The sequence below is a fragment of the Rhinatrema bivittatum genome, chromosome 10 (genome assembly GCF_901001135.1).
Source record: "Rhinatrema bivittatum chromosome 10, aRhiBiv1.1, whole genome shotgun sequence".
Classification (NCBI taxonomy): Eukaryota; Metazoa; Chordata; class Amphibia; order Gymnophiona; family Rhinatrematidae; genus Rhinatrema; species Rhinatrema bivittatum.
The window spans coordinates 115,268,784-115,294,106 of record NC_042624.1 but is presented as its reverse complement, the minus strand read 5'-3'; the positions used below and the strand labels follow the sequence as shown (position 1 = coordinate 115,294,106).

The window sequence follows — 25,323 nt, the reverse complement described above, 5'->3', positions numbered from 1 at the left end:
CTTCACTAAGAAGGAGGCATCTGGACCACCATTGAGAATTGGGCAGGGGGATGCAGTTTTGTGATTTACAGTGGGTGTTCTTTCAAACCACCTACAGAAAAGGCACGCATCCTGCCAATGTTTTATCTGAGACAAGAGTCCTCGGGGTACGTTAAAAACACAGACACACACAGCATCTATACATGCACAAGGAAGAAGGACAGTTGACTTATGGGAACTTGGACGAGTTTGGTACCTCCTAGAACTGAAAGAGCAGGAAGCTCGACCCACCTTGAAGGCACATCCTCCAGCATTTAATCTCCCCGTTCCTTCCCGCACCCCACAAGCAATTTCCTCTCCATGTAACACTCATGCTGCAGACTGACAGTTTAACTTCAAAGGCATTTTGACAGGAAGTGATTAAACTGATGAGCATTTTTGTGGCTTCTGGAGTGACACATAAATGATCAGTTTATGTAAGCTGTTGCAATTTATATAATAACTTTTCCTCTGCTTAGATAAACTTGGGAAAAAGCCCAAAGAATGTGGTTGTGAATGTTATGTAATTAAGGGCTAGATCCTTTCACCATAAAAGATTTGTGAACACAAATAAATATGCATTTAGGTAATTGAAGCGCTAAGCCTCCGAACCCAATCAAACACATGCATGGCTGGTTTAGACAAAGCCCTGCTCTGCCAAAATGTCTGCCAAGAGTTGAGAAAGAATGGTTGAACCCTGGATTTTGCATCCCTACCACAGTTTGATCTAAATCTCATTGTGCTTACTCTATAATTAGAGGACAAAGTGAGATTAAAATAACTCAACGTTCTACAAGGGTTGACTGCAAATTTCAAATCTATGCATCCCAAACTTTTAAGCAATACACACAATGAGAAACATCTTGATTTCAGGTTCACTGGTGTGGCTCATCATAGCCTAATATTGCAGAAACGCCACTCAGGTAAATCACTACTAGAGAAAAATATCTCTAGAAATACAGCATGGGGTGAATTGTAAAAGCCTGGCACGTGCCAGGACCGGGAGATACGAGAGTGTGTCCGGCCAGCGCGCATCGAGCGGATTTTAAAAGCCAGCCGTGTACGCCTGAATCTCCCGGTACGCGCACAAATAAGAAGTTGCAAAAAAAGGGGGTGAGTGTGGTGTGGTCTGGGCGGGGCATGGGCGGGGCATTCCAGGACTTTAACAAGAAATGCGCCCATAAGTATTTATGCTCACAAGCGCGTGCCGTCGGGATCTCCTGTAGCGTAACTTTACTACTGCTATGGGCGGCGTGAGAGTAATAAAATAAGAAAACCTAGGCTAGTCAGTGGGGTTTTAAGTGCTGGTGCTAAAAGGAAGGCTATTTAACTAGGGAGGGTAGGAAGTTCTATCCCTTACCTGGGAGAACTGGGAACGAACTGAGGAAACTTGGTAATTGCATCGGTGAGTGTGTCTTATGTGCACACACATGAGCGTGTCCATATTAAATTGCGAGCACATATACGCACATACATCCTATTTTATACCATGCGCGCCTATACGCGCGAATGTTATCAATTGGCCGCATCCTTTGGCGCGAGCCGGCAAACACACATATGCGCACCTGTGCGCCAATAGCAAAGTTACTGTCCCTATGTTTGCCCCAAATACTCTCATTACTCCAAACATTATGCAAAGTAACAAGGTCGCAGCGGCAGCGTGATTGGCCAGCGAAGTTACTTTGTGCTATGGATGTATTGGCATTTGCTTAGCTTTGCTTTTTTGGGGCATGATAAATTTTTAGTTTGTACTAAACGTTTAACAGGCACTAAATTGATTTAATGCACACTCAGGGGGTAATTTTGCATAATTTACAATGATTTTCAAAGGTGACTATAACACATAAGTGTGCTTTGAAAAATATCTCAGCAAAAACAATGGGGTAGATTTTCAAACCTACGCGCGGGCGTACATGTGAGCGCACTTACCCAGCGCGCACACATGTATGCCCAATAATATAACATGCGTGCGCCGTCGCCCGCGGCCTTCCCTTGTTCCCTCCCCCTAAACTAACCTTCCCACCCCTTCCCCTAACCTATCCCCCCCAGCCCTATCCTAAACCCCCCCAAAATTTAAATTTACCTTCTGCGCGCGCTGGCAGCCTGCCGGCACGTGATCCCCCGGCACAGCAGCAAATGGCCGCTGTGCTGGAGGCCTCTGGCCCTGCTCCCGGCCCGCCCTCGGACCACCCCACCCTGCCCCTGGACTGCCCCTTTTGTAAAGCCCCAGGACTTAGACGCGTCCCGGTGCTTTACGCGCATCACCGGGCCTTTATAAAATAGGCCTGGTGCGCGTAGGGCTTTTAAAATCCAGCCCAGTGTGCATATAAGTATGCATACTATTTTGATGCACATTATTTTGCCAAGGGAAATAATGTGTACATTTTTGAAAATCGAAAAGAATGTGTAGAAATCCCAACCTTGCTGAGACTCCAGCTCCTGGAATGTGTTTTAACCGTGCGCAGAAAAGTGCACGCAGGCAGTGTGTATATTTATGCATAATTTTCTGCATGAACTGGTCAAGCAATTTTCTGAGAGGTCATTTTTCTAGGTACCCACCGGAGTGCCTTTGAAAATCATCCACTCTCACATGTTAACGTGCATGAAGTGAATATTAGGGTGCACTAAAAATCTGAAACATAAAATGAACATGTTTTGGCTTCATGCTCTTACTGTGGGATGCCATGCCCATGTTGTGTACCATTTTTCCAATCAAATAACTTTAAGAAAATCAATGATAAAATCCTTACTGTAACTGCATGATCGTGAGTCAGTGGTGTTCACTGATGGTCCTCAGGAACTGCACACGGGTTGGGTTTTCAGGATATCCCTAATGAATATGTATGAGATGGATTAGCATACAGTTGAGGTCTCGCGCATGCAGATCTCTCTCATGCATATTCCTTTGGAGTTTCCTGGAAACCCAACCTGTTGCAGCTCTCAAGGACTGTCAGTGAATCCGGCTGTCCTGGGCAGTATTTTACTAGGGATATTCAGGGAAACATATTTAGTTTTTGTTTTGGGGTGTATTATTTATTCGGGTTTCATTACATTTCACATTTATTTTTGCTCTTTTTGTTTACTGAACTGAAACAAACAGAACAATTTTAGAACAAAAAAACCCAAAGTCGTGATCCCCTCGCCCTCCTGACTATATTTACCCCTTCTGCAGGGTTCTCCAATGCAGAAAGAGGCAGGAGTGATCCGCAGTCACTCTCGCCCCACCTGCACCCGTTCAGAAACGGTGCCGGCAGCAGCAGCTCCCTTTTGTTTTATGGCCGAAGAGCCCATAACCATACAACAAAAAGGCGCTGGTGCCATTTTCAAAGGAAGCTGGTGGGTCATTGCGCCTGCCCCTTTATAACAGACCCCCGAGGAAGGGCTTAGAGTGCTGGTGGGATGGCAGGCCTCCTGGTTTTTTTTTAAATTGACTTTCTCAAACAAAAGTCAACAAAAAACAAACAAGTTTCAGAGGGGAGGGATTCTGTTTTGTTTTTTAAACTTGGATGAAACAAAATGTGAGTGCTTTGGCGCATTGTTCATGCAGTTTAAAAATGAATGCTTTACCTGCAAGCTCATGCATTACCTTCCTCTCAAATGCCACAGGCACTATTTTGGCATTGCAATGGTTTTTTTCTTTGACAAAGCAGGAAACATGAAATCTCACAGAGCCACCTCTGTTTTCAAGGATGGGACAACACCTTGGTTCCTCTCTGCTACGTAGAGACAAGACAGCTCATCCGCAGCGTTCCCTTGAGATGGCTCAGAGATTCTTCGGAAGATGGGAACAGGGGCCACAAAAAAAGTGGCCATCGTAAAAAGTGATTCTTACGGAGTGAGTTGCATCACGTGTGCTGTTTAGATGCTTAAATTATTTTCAAGGCCCAAATGCACTTTTTTCCAAAAATTATTTTTTAATAAAATCATCTTTGTATGTTTAGTGGTCATTCTGTGGGTTGGTTTGTTTGTTTTTTTTAACTTTGCTGATATCTTAAATTGCATTAGCGCCATTTTTAGTTTCTTTAATTTCCATGAACTTTTTTTTTCTCAATGTGCAAAAGGAGAAAATGCTGCGGTTGTTTGTGGTCACTTCTCAGACCCGTTTGGGCACCAGGGATAGAAATGTCCTTGGAACTGCAACACAGGACACGCAGAAAGGAACTGCGCTGGAGCCCTCTCTGCCCATGCACGCGGGCTCAGAGCCCTCCACTTGACTTGTCCTGTTTGAAAGGATAACAAATTGTGCACACCCCTCCCCCAAAACATCCTCCTGTAAGTAAAGCCTCTTAGCTCAGTGAGCGTGCTTTTCCTTAAGAAATAAAAATTGGTGTCTTGTCTTTGGCTTTGCACCCATGGTGTGTTGTAATGATTAATCAAAGCACATTCTCTGGTGACATAAAGCTTGGAAAAAGGGAAAAGATAAGAAAAAGCCGTCAATAGTGTAATTTGTTAAATAAATATCTTTCTGTGCACTGAATCCACAAATAGTCTGGGCAGCAGTAAGAAGCTCTTATGCAAATAGGCAGCAGTTCTGCAAGATTCCCGAATCAAGTGAATGTCCAAATAGCTGGAGCCCTTCACCCCACAGTATTTTTACTTCTGCTGCCAAAAAGATATTTGGGCCAACGTGAGGAATAGTTAGTTCTGGTCCGGAGATTTACTTCTGTTCTGTTCAGAGGCACAGGGGGAGGGGTGGGGTGTGGGGGGGGGGGGGGGGGGAATCATGATTTTTTGCACCGGAGAAGCCATATTTAAAGCAAGGTTTCAACCAACTATGATTTCACTACAACCTGAGGTGGGGGGATGTGGGAGGGGGGTTCTAGGGATTGGAATAAGCGGCTCGATCAAGTTGTGAGGCAGACCTGGACCATTCACATCCTGCCTCAGGCCTTCATAGTTGCCAGATTTTGATTGCTGACTCGGTTCGGATATGAATAGTCAGGGATTTGCACCTACAGCACAGAGCTGCATTTAAAAAAACTGTGCTTGTAAGGGGACCCCCAGATGTGCAGGTCGCAATCTAAATCCAGAACCAGGAAACCGCAACTAGCAGCAACGAGTCACAGACAGCGCTCCAGAAATGACAGGAACATTTCAGGAATCGATAAATAAGGTACACAGAGTGACTAAACACGGGACATGATTCAAAGCGAAGGTTATGCAATAATAAATAAGCAAAAGCCAGAGAAAACCTAACATCAATGAGAGGAATTATGGGACCTAATTCACTGTAAGCTCCGTGTGGTTGTTTGCTGCTTAGCATTGAAACCATGTACCCAGTCATTCATTTGACCAGATTTTGTATAAATCCAGCGCTGAAAGGGAGAATTACAAGCTCCCGACATATTATCCTTTTGGACTTACTTTGCATTTCCAGAGACAATTCGTCTTCCTTTACCTCCAACAAAGAGCTTCGTTCTGATTCAGCCTCCCAGCTCGGATTGCAGTGACTCATAATGGGAGAATAAGCTCCCTCACCACTTTTCTTGACTGAGTTTCTTTGAACACCTGATTTCCAATACAATTAAATGAGCTGAGAGTCCTACCGTAGTGAAGATAAAAAAAAACAACCCACAATTAAATTCCTCGTTAAGAAGTTATCTGAAGTTTAACCGAAGTCACCCAAGTCTCAGTAAAAGTTACATTCCCACCTTAGGGTGGGTGAGTTAAATGTCACCCGAGATGACTTCTCATCTCAGATCCCTTGTCAAAACCTAATCCAACTGGTTGCAAATGCGTTGCGCAGCCAAACTGATCTGTGACGTGAATTTCGGGTTACCTGGGATAGCAGTTGGATTTCAGATTTCTGCCCTTGCCACATCGGGAAATTTTTACAAACCCTATGGAAATAAATAGTTGGCAAACTCTGAACGAGTCCAAGTCGGAAGGTTGTGACGGTTTTGGATCACAGCAGAGCCGTAGCTAGGCACCCGTCCACCAGGGAGCGCCGCTGTGATCTCACAACGGGGCCGGAAAGCCGCTTCCCCTCCGAGGGAAGAATTGCTGCTCTGGCTCCTGGTGTCCCCCCCTTCCCTCAGGGTCATCCTTGAAGGCAGTGACTGCCTGTGTGACTGAGCATGTGAATGAGCGCTTATCAGTGTGACAATATGTGAGTGCACATGTGAGTGCATTTGCTTGAGCATGTGAAAGCATGAGTGTGTGTGTGACTGAGTATGTGAGAGAGCGCGCATGAATGGGATTGAGTATGTGAGAGAGCATGTGAGTGTGACTAAGCATGAATGAGAGAGAGATCGTGTGAGTGTATGAGCAACAACCTCATACTCTCCCTCTCCTAATGCACAACAGTCTCACTGCATCTGTAAATCAAAAATTCCCAGGTATGGAAAGCTGTGGATTTTTTTTATCCTTATTAGTTTTAATTATTGGGTACTAATTGATATATCTGCTCTTTTGAAATATGTTAGTGTTTGAAAAGGTTTTATGAGTTTTTAATTATTAGATGTTCTATTCATCAGCTGTTTTGAAATATGTATTCTTTGTATTAGTTTTACTATTATGATTGATGATTTCTATTTCTTGATTTTATTGTTTGATGTTTTATGAGGAATGGTGATGTTTCTGTTTTTCCATTGTTGCACTGCATACAGTCTTGCTTCTTGTGGCTTCCAGTTTACTTTTTGTCTGCAGGTTTCCATTTATACTTTATTGCCTCTTTATATTTGGAGACAGTCTATCTGTGTTATGCTTTTTGACTGAGGTGAGGTATTCTGCTGGCATATAATTTCTGTGTAGGCATCTATAGCAGCCTGGCTTGTTCTAGTTTCCTAACAGGAGGTGTATTGGTGTTTCAGGGCCTGGTGCAATATTTGTAGTGTTGCCTTTCCAAAGAAAGGATTGTTACTGTTTTGAGTTCTGGTAGTTTTGGTATGAGATGTTCACTATGTTGTAATTGTAATTCAGTTTGTTCATGGTTTTCTGAGGGCCTTGCCCACACCCAACATGCCGTAGGCCAAATAACATGTGTACAAAGTGCCTATTTTGCTTTTTTGCAGTTTTCTGTTGGCTCCACAACAGTGCATGTAAATATAATATACAGGTTGTTGTAAAAGATATTTTTACCTCAGAAGACTGTACTTTACAGTTATTTCTAATATAAAATCTTACAATTAAAAATTATACACCTGGGGGAGGGCGGCACAAGGCTGTAATGGGGGACTTTGGAGCCAGCAAGGATCGTGCTGGGATTTCATTTTGAAATTCCTGTGTGTGCTTTATGGTGTTGACTTTGTATCTGCCACAAAGCAGCAGCACAGTCTGTAGGTGGGTAAGTAACCCGGTTCAGGCTGGCAGTCTCTCACCAAGTGTACATTGGAGAGGTTTGATGATTCTGAATTCTATGATCTATCCATAAGATAGATGCAAATATTTTCCATGCACATTATTCCAACATTGGAAACCTAACTCATTTAAATAGCGTGAACACTAGTTGTGCCATGGATGCATAAATAGTTTTGCTTGTGAACCTTTTGATGGTTATAGGTTTTATTTAGTATGCATATCATTTTGCACCCCTAGAATTGTAGATAGAGCAGGTTATAAAGTTTAAAAAATAAATTAGATAAAGAAATAAGGCTCGTGGTGCCAGGATCGTTGTAGTGGTTCTGGTTGAGCTGGAAGCCTAAAGGGCAGGAGAAAAGTGCAGAGACAAAATAAAAAATTACAATTAAAGCCCCCTACCGTGAACAGTCTCCCAGTTTATGGTGTTGTGTGTTGTGTTCAGGGTGAGGGGGGGTGCACTTTTTCACTTGGCCATAGCTGCCAAATGGCCTGGCAGCGGTTCTGCTGGTCAGTCTGAATTGGCTTCCCCAGCTCTGCTCAGACAAACTATCCGGCTGAAAGAGATCTTCATCCGCTGACTCTTTTTCTTCTGCCTTGCAGAAAACAAGAGCAGGCACTGATATCGTCTACATATCTATACTATTCGTTTCTGGGATTTTGTTTGAAAGGTCCTGTGTCATGGCAAGACATTTCATTTAATTATAGCCCTGTGCAGCATGCTGCAGCTCTTGAATGAAATAAACATTTGTTAGGGGCTCATTTCTTAAATGCAAAGCCAACACTTAAATGTGAAAAAGTGTTCTGCTGAAAGCCATATATCGGGGAGGATGATTCATGGTGGCCACAGAAGTTGTGATTTAGGATTACAAACCTGAATCACACCCTTAATCCAGGGATTTTGCAGTAGACAGGGTTTAAGGGATTGTCATTCTAGATCAGTGTTTCCCAACCCTCTCCTTGAAACACACGTAACCAGTCAGGTTTTCAGGAGATCCACGATGAATATGCATGAGATAGATTTGCAGTTATTGGGGTATAAAAATCTCTCTCATGCATATTTATCGTGAATATCCTGAAAACCTGACTGGTTAGGGATGACTCCAGGAGAGGGTTGGGAAAACTAGCCTAATCTACAGGGTCATTTTTCAAAATCGCGATAAACGCACTAACGCATGCGACAACTACCGCATCGCGAAGTTAAAATGTAAATGAGGGAGAGGGGAGGAGTCTGGGTGGGGTTTAGTAAAATGAGGGGCCGGCAGCAGCGCCGGAAATACCTACACCTTTTCTACTGGCGTTCAGTGCGGCCGCGACCGTGGCGTGCGATACCGTGCGCACTTTCGTCCTCCTCGCCTCTTTTTTTTTGGCTACGGGCGATCATTTCTCTATAATTATAGCGAAATGATAAATCTAGGCCCTAGATTGTTTCACTGAGAACTCTTGAAATCATGAAAAACTGGTACATTTCCTGACTGTTTTCAGAGACATTGCCTTTTTCTCTTTGAATTTAAAAATTATTATTCGTGTGATCTATGATCAGGAGCAGATGAAACCTGCCCAATCCCAAAATTTCCAAACTAAGTGCAACACTTTTGAACTTGGTGCTAAAGATGCTAAATTGCATTAGCCGCTTTGGTTACAAGGAAGTGAATGTGAGTACGTTTGTCCTGAGGTTTTTGTCGCAGTCGGAATATTGACATTTTGCTTAGGAGGATTTAATTCTCCTCTTAGCCTTTCTTCTGATTGCTGGCTCTAGAGTGGGGGTTGATTTATATCTTTTGGACCTGATGTTAGTTCCTCGAGTGTTGGATGTGTTGTGCCTATGCTTGTGCTGCCTTGTTTTTATGCAGATTACTCCAACTCACACTTTGCATGTGAGCAGGCTATAAATCTAATAAATAAATAAACAAGAATTAGGATTCTGAGCTAAATTGCAATTCTTGTACTCAGGACCGGTGGAAGCACTAGGCGAGCTAGGCCTAGGCCTAGGGCACCGACCATTAGGGGGCGCCGCTGCCGCTCGCGAGCCAATGAAGAAGGGTGAGGTGGCCGCTTCAGGTGGCCGACTTTTGAAGGGGCAAAAAATTGCCCCTTCAAAATTCTGCCCACCCCCACCTCACCATGCCTTCCCACCCCATCCTGCCACCCTCCCGACTCCCCCCAAGACTCAGCAAAACCCCTAGTGGTCCAGCGAGGGGCCCGAGAGCAATCTGTGCACCCGGTTCGAGAGCTGCCACTAACCAAAATGGCGCCAGTGGCTTTTAGCCCCTACTATGTAACAGGAGCTACCAATGCCATTGGCTGGCCCGTGTCACATGGTTGGTGCAACGAATGACCGGCGTCATTTTAAAAAACATACAATCCAGGAAGAGGTTTGAATGACGGACAGAGAATTTAACCAAGTGAATAAATGAGCTGGCATCTGATTGGATTCTTTTGGTTTAAAAGCGACTGCCAGCCATTTTTGTTGTATGAAGTCAGTAGGCGAATGCCACGTGTGAGTATATCAAATGTTTGAACATTGCAAAATTTTGGGAATTATTTCATATTTTGAATGTTTTAAATTTAGAAACGTTTTTGGAAGCTGTGGAACATAAGTTGTACTCCCTGAAGCAGCCGCTGATATCGAAATGCTGGCCAGATCGGAGTTTCCTCTAAACATTGAAAAATTCCATGGATTGCAGAATTTTCATTTTATAATGGGAACTGATCGACCGGGACTTTCAGGACATACAGTTGGCTCCACTGTTTCCTTCAGACTATACTGTGTATGTCTGGAGATATTTCCTCATGGAGAGGGTGGTGGATGCCTGGAAGGCCCTTCCAGAGGAGGTGGTGAAGATGAAAATTCAAGGTGGTGAAGGAATTCAAAGGGGCATGGGATAAACCCTGTGGATCCCTAAAAACCAGAGGATGGAAATGAACAAAAAATGTGCATGGAAGTAACTGGGGGTAACTTGCTTTAACAAATAAGCCTTGTTATTGTTAATGCAACTCCATCATTGCTCTCTGCTTCAACAGCAGTGAGAAAAGGGGAACTGGATTCAGTCAGCAACCGAGGGCCCTGACATTTACGCTTTGGCAACAAATAAGCAAGGGGGTAACTTGCTGATGCGGCACTTTCTACTCTTAATCACTAAGCCTGCTACTTTTGATGCAACTCCAACATTGCTCTCTGCTTCCACGCCAGGGGTTATGGAAAATTGGATTCAAACAGCATCTGAGGGCCCTGACTTTTACAGTCTGGTAAACTGATAAGCACGAGGGTAACCTGCACAGTGCAGGAGACACTGACAATCTTCTGGGCAGACTGGGTGGTTCATTTGGTCCTTTTCTGCCATCATTTCTATGTTCTTTGTAATAATTACAACAGTGCTATGTGCGGGTTGTGATATGCAAGGTTGAAATGAGTAACCGTACCCACAATATGGAGTTTTAATGGGCATATCAAATCCTGAAGTACTTCAATACAATTCTAAAGCAGAGAACAAAATCATCAGGGTAGTTTGGCCTCTTTTTAAAAAAATGAGTTTGGACATATACAAAGGGGAGCTTAGCGGTAAAATCAAAAATTCCCAGGTATGGAAAGCTGTGGATTTTTTTTATCCTTATTAGTTTTAATTATTGGGTACTAATTGATATATCTGCTCTTTTGAAATATGTTAGTGTTTGAAAAGGTTTTATGAGTTTTTAATTATTAGATGTTCTATTCATCAGCTGTTTTGAAATATGTATTCTTTGTATTAGTTTTACTATTATGATTGATGATTTCTATTTCTTGATTTTATTGTTTGATGTTTTATGAGGAATGGTGATGTTTCTGTTTTTCCATTGTTGCACTGCATACAGTCTTGCTTCTTGTGGCTTCCAGTTTACTTTTTGTCTGCAGGTTTCCATTTATACTTTATTGCCTCTTTATATTTGGAGACAGTCTATCTGTGTTATGCTTTTTGACTGAGGTGAGGTATTCTGCTGGCATATAATTTCTGTGTAGGCATCTATAGCAGCCTGGCTTGTTCTAGTTTCCTAACAGGAGGTGTATTGGTGTTTCAGGGCCTGGTGCAATATTTGTAGTGTTGCCTTTCCAAAGAAAGGATTGTTACTGTTTTGAGTTCTGGTAGTTTTGGTATGAGATGTTCACTATGTTGTAATTGTAATTCAGTTTGTTCATGGTTTTCTGAGGGCCTTGCCCACACCCAACATGCCGTAGGCCAAATAACATGTGTACAAAGTGCCTATTTTGCTTTTTTGCAGTTTTCTGTTGGCTCCACAACAGTGCATGTAAATATAATATACAGGTTGTTGTAAAAGATATTTTTACCTCAGAAGACTGTACTTTACAGTTATTTCTAATATAAAATCTTACAATTAAAAATTATACACCTGGGGGAGGGCGGCACAAGGCTGTAATGGGGGACTTTGGAGCCAGCAAGGATCGTGCTGGGATTTCATTTTGAAATTCCTGTGTGTGCTTTATGGTGTTGACTTTGTATCTGCCACAAAGCAGCAGCACAGTCTGTAGGTGGGTAAGTAACCCGGTTCAGGCTGGCAGTCTCTCACCAAGTGTACATTGGAGAGGTTTGATGATTCTGAATTCTATGATCTATCCATAAGATAGATGCAAATATTTTCCATGCACATTATTCCAACATTGGAAACCTAACTCATTTAAATAGCGTGAACACTAGTTGTGCCATGGATGCATAAATAGTTTTGCTTGTGAACCTTTTGATGGTTATAGGTTTTATTTAGTATGCATATCATTTTGCACCCCTAGAATTGTAGATAGAGCAGGTTATAAAGTTTAAAAAATAAATTAGATAAAGAAATAAGGCTCGTGGTGCCAGGATCGTTGTAGTGGTTCTGGTTGAGCTGGAAGCCTAAAGGGCAGGAGAAAAGTGCAGAGACAAAATAAAAAATTACAATTAAAGCCCCCTACCGTGAACAGTCTCCCAGTTTATGGTGTTGTGTGTTGTGTTCAGGGTGAGGGGGGGTGCACTTTTTCACTTGGCCATAGCTGCCAAATGGCCTGGCAGCGGTTCTGCTGGTCAGTCTGAATTGGCTTCCCCAGCTCTGCTCAGACAAACTATCCGGCTGAAAGAGATCTTCATCCGCTGACTCTTTTTCTTCTGCCTTGCAGAAAACAAGAGCAGGCACTGATATCGTCTACATATCTATACTATTCGTTTCTGGGATTTTGTTTGAAAGGTCCTGTGTCATGGCAAGACATTTCATTTAATTATAGCCCTGTGCAGCATGCTGCAGCTCTTGAATGAAATAAACATTTGTTAGGGGCTCATTTCTTAAATGCAAAGCCAACACTTAAATGTGAAAAAGTGTTCTGCTGAAAGCCATATATCGGGGAGGATGATTCATGGTGGCCACAGAAGTTGTGATTTAGGATTACAAACCTGAATCACACCCTTAATCCAGGGATTTTGCAGTAGACAGGGTTTAAGGGATTGTCATTCTAGATCAGTGTTTCCCAACCCTCTCCTTGAAACACACGTAACCAGTCAGGTTTTCAGGAGATCCACGATGAATATGCATGAGATAGATTTGCAGTTATTGGGGTATAAAAATCTCTCTCATGCATATTTATCGTGAATATCCTGAAAACCTGACTGGTTAGGGATGACTCCAGGAGAGGGTTGGGAAAACTAGCCTAATCTACAGGGTCATTTTTCAAAATCGCGATAAACGCACTAACGCATGCGACAACTACCGCATCGCGAAGTTAAAATGTAAATGAGGGAGAGGGGAGGAGTCTGGGTGGGGTTTAGTAAAATGAGGGGCCGGCAGCAGCGCCGGAAATACCTACACCTTTTCTACTGGCGTTCAGTGCGGCCGCGACCGTGGCGTGCGATACCGTGCGCACTTTCGTCCTCCTCGCCTCTTTTTTTTTGGCTACGGGCGATCATTTCTCTATAATTATAGCGAAATGATAAATCTAGGCCCTAGATTGTTTCACTGAGAACTCTTGAAATCATGAAAAACTGGTACATTTCCTGACTGTTTTCAGAGACATTGCCTTTTTCTCTTTGAATTTAAAAATTATTATTCGTGTGATCTATGATCAGGAGCAGATGAAACCTGCCCAATCCCAAAATTTCCAAACTAAGTGCAACACTTTTGAACTTGGTGCTAAAGATGCTAAATTGCATTAGCCGCTTTGGTTACAAGGAAGTGAATGTGAGTACGTTTGTCCTGAGGTTTTTGTCGCAGTCGGAATATTGACATTTTGCTTAGGAGGATTTAATTCTCCTCTTAGCCTTTCTTCTGATTGCTGGCTCTAGAGTGGGGGTTGATTTATATCTTTTGGACCTGATGTTAGTTCCTCGAGTGTTGGATGTGTTGTGCCTATGCTTGTGCTGCCTTGTTTTTATGCAGATTACTCCAACTCACACTTTGCATGTGAGCAGGCTATAAATCTAATAAATAAATAAACAAGAATTAGGATTCTGAGCTAAATTGCAATTCTTGTACTCAGGACCGGTGGAAGCACTAGGCGAGCTAGGCCTAGGCCTAGGGCACCGACCATTAGGGGGCGCCGCTGCCGCTCGCGAGCCAATGAAGAAGGGTGAGGTGGCCGCTTCAGGTGGCCGACTTTTGAAGGGGCAAAAAATTGCCCCTTCAAAATTCTGCCCACCCCCACCTCACCATGCCTTCCCACCCCATCCTGCCACCCTCCCGACTCCCCCCAAGACTCAGCAAAACCCCTAGTGGTCCAGCGAGGGGCCCGAGAGCAATCTGTGCACCCGGTTCGAGAGCTGCCACTAACCAAAATGGCGCCAGTGGCTTTTAGCCCCTACTATGTAACAGGAGCTACCAATGCCATTGGCTGGCCCGTGTCACATGGTTGGTGCAACGAATGACCGGCGTCATTTTAAAAACATACAATCCAGGAAGAGGTTTGAATGACGGACAGAGAATTTAACCAAGTGAATAAATGAGCTGGCATCTGATTGGATTCTTTTGGTTTAAAAGCGACTGCCAGCCATTTTTGTTGTATGAAGTCAGTAGGCGAATGCCACGTGTGAGTATATCAAATGTTTGAACATTGCAAAATTTTGGGAATTATTTCATATTTTGAATGTTTTAAATTTAGAAACGTTTTTGGAAGCTGTGGAACATAAGTTGTACTCCCTGAAGCAGCCGCTGATATCGAAATGCTGGCCAGATCGGAGTTTCCTCTAAACATTGAAAAATTCCATGGATTGCAGAATTTTCATTTTATAATGGGAACTGATCGACCGGGACTTTCAGGACATACAGTTGGCTCCACTGTTTCCTTCAGACTATACTGTGTATGTCTGGAGATATTTCCTCATGGAGAGGGTGGTGGATGCCTGGAAGGCCCTTCCAGAGGAGGTGGTGAAGATGAAAATTCAAGGTGGTGAAGGAATTCAAAGGGGCATGGGATAAACCCTGTGGATCCCTAAAAACCAGAGGATGGAAATGAACAAAAAATGTGCATGGAAGTAACTGGGGGTAACTTGCTTTAACAAATAAGCCTTGTTATTGTTAATGCAACTCCATCATTGCTCTCTGCTTCAACAGCAGTGAGAAAAGGGGAACTGGATTCAGTCAGCAACCGAGGGCCCTGACATTTACGCTTTGGCAACAAATAAGCAAGGGGGTAACTTGCTGATGCGGCACTTTCTACTCTTAATCACTAAGCCTGCTACTTTTGATGCAACTCCAACATTGCTCTCTGCTTCCACGCCAGGGGTTATGGAAAATTGGATTCAAACAGCATCTGAGGGCCCTGACTTTTACAGTCTGGTAAACTGATAAGCACGAGGGTAACCTGCACAGTGCAGGAGACACTGACAATCTTCTGGGCAGACTGGGTGGTTCATTTGGTCCTTTTCTGCCATCATTTCTATGTTCTTTGTAATAATTACAACAGTGCTATGTGCGGGTTGTGATATGCAAGGTTGAAATGAGTAACCGTACCCACAATATGGAGTTTTAATGGGCATATCAAATCCTGAAGTACTTCAATACAATTCTAAAGCAGAGAACAAAATCATCAGGGTAGTTTGGCCTCTTTTTAAAAAAATGAGTTTGGACATATACAAAGGGGAGCTTAGCGGTAGGAGGAGGGAGAGAAAATATCACAGATGGAGCAAGATTTGTGTCAGCACAGTAGGCAGGCACAAATGGGTGTGCTGAGTGGACCTAGTGGTCCTTATTTGCTGACATCTGTGGCTCGTCTTGCACATAACACGGTTCTAACAATGGGGATTTCTAATTCTCTTTTGAGAAAACCTGCAGCATGCACTCTGAAATATCAAGCTGCATCTCTATGCAATCTAGATTTTGGAAGGGGCAACTTCCAAGAGGCTATGGCAAAAAAAAAAAAAATAATAATAATAATAATTAAATTTAAATCGTGGGTTTGTTCTTTAAATATAAACTCTCCAACAATTCTGAGGAAAAAAAGAAAACTTGTTTTATTTTTGTTCAATGGTCTGTTTGATCATGAGGAACGCCACCAATAGGCCAACGAAGCAAAATAATGGAATGCTGCAGGGGCAACTCTGAAGCAAATCAACATGATATATGCATATGCCATCAAATCTGTATTTACATTTCCCTTTCATGAACGAAAGGTATTGCCCTTATTTTATATAACAGATTTTCAAATGCATGCAAAATATTTCTCTTTGGATTTGTGGCTCCAGCAGCTGCAACGGAGCCCAACAATCAGCAAGGCCCTTGTTTCTATTGGACCTGAAGTGCCTTGTTGAAAATGGATTGGATTACAGGGATCAATCAGCAACAGGTCAATGAGGCCGGGGGAATTATGGCAATAGAGATCCTGCCAAAAGCAATGAAAACAAGGAAGTGAATGGGAAAGAAGAAACCGATGTGCTGTAAAATCTTTTGTTTTACAAATGACAGAAAAAAAATGTACATAAAGTTTTTTCACTCTTTTGCGTATAGAATTAATTTATATTTGGTAATTGCTTGTATTTCGTTTAGCTTTCACAGGCTATGCCAATCCAGAGCAGATGATACCTTAGGGGCCATTTCAAGCTGTTTTCACAACCTCTCTTTTTTTTGTCTCAGTTTTTTTTATGCACCAGAAGGGGATGATTCGGCCGGACGGATTAGCCACGTTGGCTTCTGCTGATGATTGAAATCAAGATGCTTGGCTGCACGTTGGCCATGCCAACTGTTTGAATCAACTCCTTGGAAAAATTCTGGCAACTCATTGAGAGAGGGCTGAAATCTAAAAGACTTTATCCTTAATCTTAAGGCTCATGAGCAGAGCCATGCAAATTATTTGTGAGGAGCCTCAAACAAGGTGTGCACTGCCCTAGTCACATCACATCCAGCGAATACTCACTAGATGTTGTGTGTGTTTGAATGCAAATGCGACTGGGCATCAGCTTTTTAAAACATTTCTATGGCTCTCTGAATTAGGGAACAATTTGCAATGCAAAGGGCCAGATTTTATAACATGCGCGCGGGCGTGGATTTGTGCACGCAACCCGGTGAGAACAAATCTATGCCCGATTTTTGTTATAAAAAGAGCCTTCTCTACAGCGGGCCCCAAAATCTGGAATACTCTCCCACCAGAACTCAGAGCAGTGCAATGCTCATCTACTTTTAAAAAAAGACTCAAGACTTGGTTGTTCAACCAAGCTTTCCCATAACAGCTTCCTGCGGAACATCCCTGCCAATGCTTATCCACCTGAGAGCTATTTAGATCTTCTATAGAACTCACGTAAACTATGGCAGTCGAAGATCATAACCTAGTCTTATAATTAGCAACTGTTTATTTAACCTACATTAGGCACTGTATCTTTTACTTTTACCTACATTAGGCAATGTATCTTTACTGGTTAACCCCATATTTACTTATCCAAGTTATATCGACCTGTTCTTTGTAAGACATTTACTTGTCAATGTTATTGTTCTGTTAAAATGTAAACCGAATTGATCAGTAATTCTGTTATTGGAAAGTCGGTATATAAAAATGCTAAATAAATAAGTAAATAAATAAAATCCAGGGTCGGCGCACGCAAGGGGGTGCACATTTGTACAATTTGCGCGCCACAAGCTGAGCAGCCTTCCTCCGTTCCCTCCTAGGCCGCTCCGAAATTGGAGCGTCCTCGGAGGAAACTTTCCTTCCGCCCCCCCGCATCTTCCCCTCCCTTCCCCTATCTAACCCACCCCCCAGCCCTAACTAAACCCCCCCCCCCCGACCTTTGTTGGAGAAGTTACGCCTGCCTCCGGGCAGGCGTAACTAGCGCGCGCCGCCTCTCCATCCCCCGGCCCCGTGGCTGTTCCGGAGGCCTCGGTCCCGCCCCCGGGCCGGCACCCCGCCCATGGCCCCACCCCCGGAATGCCCATTTTTTCAAGCCCCGGGACTTATGTGCGTCCTGGGGCTTGCCTGCGCCGCCATGCCTATGCAAGATAGGCTCGGCGTGCGCAGGGGGCGGCAGGGGTAGGTTTTCGGGGGTTGCGCACGTATCTTACGAGCGCAACCCTTTGAAAATCTATCCCAAAGTGCGTGGGCTACTTTAATACCAATTCTCAATGGCAAAAAACCTTCATTGTTCTCTTTGAAGATGAGCAGCAGATGCGAAATGTTAAAAGTTTCTGCGGACTTTGTACCTATTTGTGCAAGTGGCTGAGCAGGGAAAAAATAGCACGCGTACTTTTGGAAATCCTATATATGCTTGATATTTTCCTCCCCGACAGGAACCCCTCCTTTCAGTGCAGCTGAGCGTATGAATTGCGGATACTTCCGGCCACATTTGCAAAGGCAAATTTCCAGTCAGCTTATTTTACCTGGGTAAATGCCATTGAACATTGCCCTCCTACTCTCAGACGTTTTGCATCTGAGAACGTGAGGTCCATATTCAAAAGCCATTTAGACGGATAACCTAGTTATCTGTCTAATGGAAAAAATGGCATTTTCAGCCACTTATCTGGCTGGATAAGTCAGGGGCATTCCGGGGGCGGACAGGGAGGAGCAGAGTTATCCGGCTAACTCTGGTCATGCCGCTGACCTGTACTAAAGTTAGCCGAATAATCTCATCCAGCTAATTTGAAGATAGCCAAGTATATTCAACAGTGGTATCATGCTGCTGCATATACCCTGCTAGTGTGCAGGCTGATAATGGACCTCCACATTTATAGGTTATTTTCATGATTTCAGTTCATTTTACTGATTTTCTAACAACCAATGGCCAGATCCACTGTGCTGCAGCAGGAATACTTCCCATGCCTCTCCTTCTCTGCTTGTACTTTCTGGGATTGGTTGTCTCTGCCAACTGCCCATGGCCTTCTCTGTTCTCTGGTAGTCCGCCCCAGCCCTCACCTTCCTGGGATCTGCAGTGTGTGAGTGTGTGTGTGTTAGCTGCCTCATCTCTTCATCGGCCTCAGCTTGAGCCTTCTCATCAGCAATCTGTATAGCTTCCTTGGTACTCCAGCGGTCTTCATAACATCCTCACACCCTGCCTGGATATTGCATTAGAATGCATACAGTCTTTTATCCTCCAATGGCCTGCTCCAGCTGTGCATTTCAACATGTGTTCCAACCCATCACTCAATCAACGTCATCTCAGGTCAATGCAAAGGTATAACTGTAAGGTACCCTTAGCAAGAGATATACTTTCTTTATTTCCATTTAATCTAAACTAAGTTCTACCTAGTAATTATTCTTCTCATAGCTATTAGTTACATTGACTACCAAGTTATATCGCCTGTTTCTGAATTGCTGTTCACTAAGTTATATGTAAAGCCTGTTGCTGAATTGCTGTTCGCTGTAAACCGATTAGATGTTCCAAACGATTATCGGCATATAAAAACACAAAATAAATAAATAAATAAATACATAAATATGTATGTGTGTATATATATTGAAAATTGCCTGGCGTTGCTTGGGTTGTCTGGTTCATAACTGATTTAAATTTTAAAATCAAACAAAATTGAAAAAGATAAATATTGCTTTATTTTATTAACTAATTAACAGAAAGCATTTAGAAATTTAGAGAACCTCTCTATAAGCCACATTGACAGTATATTAGATTTCTCCTATTGCTCAGCTCTAGAAAGTGCTATATAGCAATTGTTATTGAATAGTAAAAGACCTGAGACCTTCCAAAACAGCTGTGAAAAATGTCCAAACAACTGGCTGCAGATGTAAAACTCAGGAAATTAATGTGGACTTTTGCTAAACAGACCATGATGACCATATAAGGTCTGACATTTTGACAGCCTTGCCATCTAATCAGATTTGAAATGAGCTCTAGCCAAATGACAATGAATTTCTGATATTAGAGTGTCCTTCTGATTGTCAAAAGGCTCAGTCATATCCAATGACATATCTGGACATGATGTTATAAACCAGATGTCCATGAACTGATTCGCAACTAAATTTCAGCCACTCATAAGCTAGATACCTACAATGACAAGCTAACTGCCTATGATGACTGCCTATGATGACTGCATAAAAAACCATCAGCTCAGAATTTTAAATCAGAAAGATCGCAATGGACAACAGGAAATGGTGAAAACCAAAGACATTACAGAGGGTGCTGGCAGCATAGAGACACACCCTAATAAAAACTTATTTAAATTGATAATGATTTCTAAAGAAGCTAAATTTCAGGTGATATAATCTTAGATGGGGGTCGATTATTTCTGTTTAAGGTTATCTGTCCTGCTACACATGCTAAGCAATGAATGTGGTGAACTTGTATGATACATCTTATGTGACTCCATTATTGTTTTCTCTTCATTTGGATCCAACAGACTGTGGTCCAGGATTGGGAGGGGCTGGGAATGATTCTCTAGTGGCCACAGTAGTTTACATCAGCACTGAGCATGCAACATTGGAGACGAATACCATTGTTTTTATATGGAGTCGATTTGGGGAGATGGTAGTTATTATGTCACTTTATTCCTTCATGCTGGTGTTTGTTATGGAACAATTAATATATAATTTTAAATGGCGTGTCTTTTTACCACACCTGCTCTCGTCTATTCTATAAATCCTCAAGCTTCATTACTTTATATTGCCCGATTTTAAAACAGCACTTAGGGACGAAGTCTGCATTTGCAAATTACACATAGAACCCCTGGGGTGATTTTTAAAAGGCTCATGCACACGTGTAAAACACGAGTAAATGCTTTTGAAAATCAGGCCCATATATACTAATTTTACACGCGTAACCCCTTTGAAAATTAACTTGTAAATAGCATGTAGATTAGGAATGTGCATTCGTTTAAAATGAATATGTAAAATGCGTCGAATGACTTGATTTTCAGTTTGGTTAATTATAACCAAACCAAAAATCCAGTCATTAAAAAATATCTGGAAACCTTGGTATATTTTCATTTTAGCGAATAGTGTGCACTATCAGCAAATAACGCATTATTTTCCTAAAGTATTAAAAAAAATTCTACCACCCCCCCGCCCCCCCGCCCCTCTGTCCCCCACCCCCTCATTCCACTTACCCCTTCCATGGGGGTCTCTGTTGGAAAAAGGGAAAGGAGCATTTTCCACTCACTCTTGCCCTATGGCTCCCAATTGAAAAATGTCATCGATCTGCTCTCAGAGAGACGCCATTTTGTTTTATGGCCATATAAGGCCACATGGTTTATGGCTGTATGCTTTACAGCCACAAACATATAGGCATTACTCTCAGAGTTGGCCAGTGCCATTTTTCAACCAGGAGAACATGAAGTACCAGGAGAACTAGTATATTCTATTGGACTTTATGGCATATTTTATGTTAATAATGCTAAGTCCCAAGTCTGTGCACACTTTGGATTTCTCAAACAAGAAATGGAATGTTTGTCAAAATGGCAGAAAAAATGGTGCTAATAAATTAAGAATAGCTATGTATTTGTGACCACCACGAGAAGAAATTTGCTTAGGTGCCTATTAGTGTTCTTATTTGTTTCTTACTGACAGCTCAGGGACTTTGGGGCTATAAGGCTTTAATATGTCTAAACAAAAAATGCAAATATTACTGGGAATGAAATATTTTTCAATATATGAATTTTAAATTAATTAGCTTTGAAAGTCAAATGAAAAGTACATTAAGGAAAAAAGAGCTATAGTTATCCAAATTCATTTTTTGTATCTAGAGGGCAAATACAATAAAACAAATGGAAACATTTGTTTAAAAAAAACAAAACCCTGATATTTGTGAGCTATTCACCATAAAAAGAAAATATTCATTATGGCTTGAGAAATGAGCACAAGAGGAAAATCCACCATAGACCGTCCATTAACACCCTCCACCCTTCCTTAGATATGCAGGCCCACAAACACTTATTAACCCTGGTAAAACTAAATAAGTGCTTTTTATTTACCACAAACAGTCCTCAGAATCAAATATATTTACTTCTGCTAAGGCCAATGGCAGACAGCTTCCATTAATTCATATGGGAGTGAGAAAGAAGAGCAATCCTCCCCTCGTCTTCTTAACCTTCCTGTGCTAAGTTGCTGTATTCAGATCATAATGAACTCCCAATGTATTCTGAACTAGGAGGGGTAAAGTGGAGACTAACATTTCAGAGAGCGACAAGCTGGCAGATATTGTTTGTGAAGGATTATTCCTCTTGACATTCAGGACTGCTGACAGGGCAATGAGGGCAAGGCAAAGTATAGAAAAATGATGTAATTTTGTATGGATGTCAGCCTTCTCCACCTCCTATATATAGCATTCTCTTTAACTGACTTCTAATTGTAATAGTGCTTCAGGCACTAGGAATGAAATTTTTTTTCTTTTTCTTTGTGTTATTGATTCTTGTGGAACTGGATCACATAGGTGCTTTTGAGTATTCTTAAATGAGGAACATAATAACTGAAGTGTAAATAAAAATTGCCCTTAGCTCCAGCTGACATCATGGTAGAAACCTTTCAGTGTGTTAGCGTCAGCAGTTCAAGATGCTGCTGACATCGGGAGAGTGATTCTCGACATCTAAAACGGGATAAAGAGGGTCATGCACTTTCCCCTTGTAATGAGGCTGATGCATATGACAAATCTCCAAGCAGGGGAGAGTCTAAAAGCTCATCTAATGGAGGTTTATCAATGTTTTCCCAAGATGCACAGGGACTCTGAGACATGTTTTTAAACATAGGAGATGATTATTTTCATTTGGCAAACCTGTTCAATAATTTTGCCAATAAATTTTTCTAATTTCCAAATTTGGGGGAATCGAGCCCTTTAGAGATATCATTGAGGTGTTGGAAAAAAGAAATAAAGACAGAAGAAAGGAAAAAATAAGTCTTTTATTTGGAAAGATAACTTTAAAAAAATGGTTCCAAAGTTCATCTATCATATTGCGACTGTGTGTGTGTGTGTGTGTGAGAGAGAGAGAGAGTGTGAGAGTGTGTGTGTGTGTTTGTCGCTATCTCTATATACAAAGTTGGAAGACTTTTCAATGATGGGCCATGCTCAATCCATGGGACGCTTCTTTTCATACCATTCTGAAGTAGATAATGCCAACAACACTGTATTGTGAAAGGAATCCTCAGAGGGGCGAGCCTTCATAATTATATGCCTCCATTCATTTTTTTAAGTATCTGTGAAGGATTACTAGGCTAAAGGAAATTAATAGCTTGGCAAATTTGCATTGCCAGCATGGGTGATGGCGTATTTGTCTGGCACAGTTTTAAAGTAATTGCAGCTTGCGGTCATGACACAATGCACATACAACACACCTGCAGGTTACTCGAGAGCACCTGAGTTGCAATTGTAACCCACACTTGGACTTTCTGATTCTCTTATCGTTGTATCTTTTTTGTTTTCTCCTAGAGGGGTGTGTCAGATTCTGCAATGCAATCTTTACCAGCGCTGAAGATGTGAGTAAGCAGGGAAGGTAGGTTGAGGTAGTGTTGGTCTGGTCCATACCCTAAGACTGGCTGCTTGGGAACTGCTTTCTAACTTGATTTTTTTCGGCATCTTTGTGTTTTTGATTAAAATGTCCTGGATAGAGTGGTGAGTGCCACCACATTTTTTCACTTTCTGTAAACACATTGAATGCCCACAGCATTACTTGACACGTCCCAAGGAACACGTAGTCCTGCTTGTTTTCATAATTATTTACCCAGCAGACTACTGGAACTCATCCTTACTGTTTGATTCCAATGCTTTTTAAGCATTAGTTATGGATTTTTTTCCCTCTTTCTATATAAAAACACATACATGGGATGACGGCAGAAGACTGCATGCTCCATCTAGTCTGCTCGTCCAGCCAACTAATTAGCTTTACAATTCCCATCGCTCCCTCAGAGATCCCAGGCTTTCCTGAATTCAGATACTGCTTCTGTCTCCACCAGCTCCACTGGGAGGCCGTTCCATGCATTCACCGCCCTCTCTGTAAATAAATATTTCCTCAGACTACTCCTGAATGTACCCACTTTCACTCTCATCCCATGATCCTTCGTTCTAGAGCCTCCTTTACTTTGAAAGAGGCTCAGCCCCAGTGCATGGAAACCTTGGAGGTATTTAAATGTCTCTGTCGTATCTTCCCATTCTCGCCTTTCCTCCAGATCTTTAAGTCTTTCCTTCAAGATCTTTAAGTCTGGTCCCCCCATATGCTTTAGGACGAAGACCACTGACCATTTTAGTAGCCTCCCTCCGGCTCGACTCCAGCTGATTTCCATCCTTGTTGGACTGTGCTTGACCCATTAATACGGCTGCCAGCGCCTCCACCTTCAAGGGCACAGGGCAGAGCTGTCCTCTTTCTGTCCCGCTGTGCATTTCCCACATCACTAGGTCCCTTTCTTTCCTGCTCTATTTGCTTTCTGAAACAAGTTGTGCACTCAGCATTGCTAAAAGTTTATTTAATTAGGAACAGACCATGATTAGCAGTTTATGTTTATGCCTTGCTTTTCCGGCAGAAGAGTTCAGAACGTGTTACAGCAGAGTTTGTGTTTACAACAGGGGGCGAGCACACGGGCAACAGAATTTCAAAAGGTTTTCAGTAGCTTGGTAACAGAATTTTAGCACAAGTGGGTATGCAAGTTTGGATTCGCAATAGGTGCCGCATGCATCAGTAATAGGATTTTGGAACAAGTCTGGATGCAAAAGCGGTAATGGATACACTCAGACAAGCATAAAGTACATTTGTGTTATATGTTGCGGTGGTCTATGTCAGGGACTGGGCATCCTGTCACCACTGTATAATAGCATGGCCGAAGCTGACAGGTCAGGCCACATTGTCTCCTCCATTGCCAGGCTAGCTTCTTACTTCCACAGAGTTTTTGTCATGCTGGTGCCTCTTCCTGCCCTTCATGAACGACCGTGCAGAGCTTGGTGAACTCCCAGGAGGATGTGAAGGCAAATGCACCCTTTGTCTGTGAAATTACTGAGGCCTAAGCTGACAATCGGGCTGATTCAGTAAACCGCGCGGGAGAGCGGGCGCTCCGAGGCGAGCGCCCGCTCTCCCGACGCGCGCCCAGGCCACTCTCCTAGGCGCGCGATTCAGTATGCAAATGAGGGCCCACGCTAATAAGGAGGTGCTAGGGTCCCTAGCGCCTCCTTATTGGCGGAAGCGGCGGCTGTCAGCGGGTTTGACAGTCGACGCTTAATTTTACCGGCGTCGGTTGTCGAACCCCTTACAGCCACGGCTTTGGAAAACAGACGCCGGCAAAATTGAGCGTCCGTTTTCCAACTCGCGGTTTGTGTGCCGATTTTTTTTTTTTTTAAGATTTTTAATTTTTTTTTTTTTACTTTTGGGGCCTCCGACTTAATATGGCTATGATATTAAGTGGGAGGCGGTACAGAGAAGCAGTTTTTTCTGCTTTTCTGTACACTCCCCCGGTGCTGGGAATGTTGTTGGGGGTTCTGATCAGTAGTTGACTTTCAGCCAGGGCGCATTCGCTTTCATGAATACAAAAGAAGGTAAATTCTTGTAAAACATCGAATCACAACAGTGAATTCTATCAATGCATAATAGCAGGCAATGCCTTTTTTCCCCCTTTAAACAAGCTCCTATGGCGAGCCTCCTCCTCGTCTCTGCTTG

General features: G+C 42.6%; 1 long non-coding RNA gene across 2 annotated transcripts in view; it reads left to right on the top strand.

Annotated features, from left to right (window-relative positions):
• Positions 1-25,323, top strand: part of LOC115100180 — a 104,179-nt gene that overhangs the window by 51,090 nt on the left and 27,766 nt on the right. For both annotated transcript variants that reach the window (XR_003858986.1, XR_003858987.1), the window contains exon 2: positions 23,112-23,175. This is a non-coding gene — a long non-coding RNA (uncharacterized LOC115100180). The remainder of the gene's footprint in view (positions 1-23,111; positions 23,176-25,323) is intronic.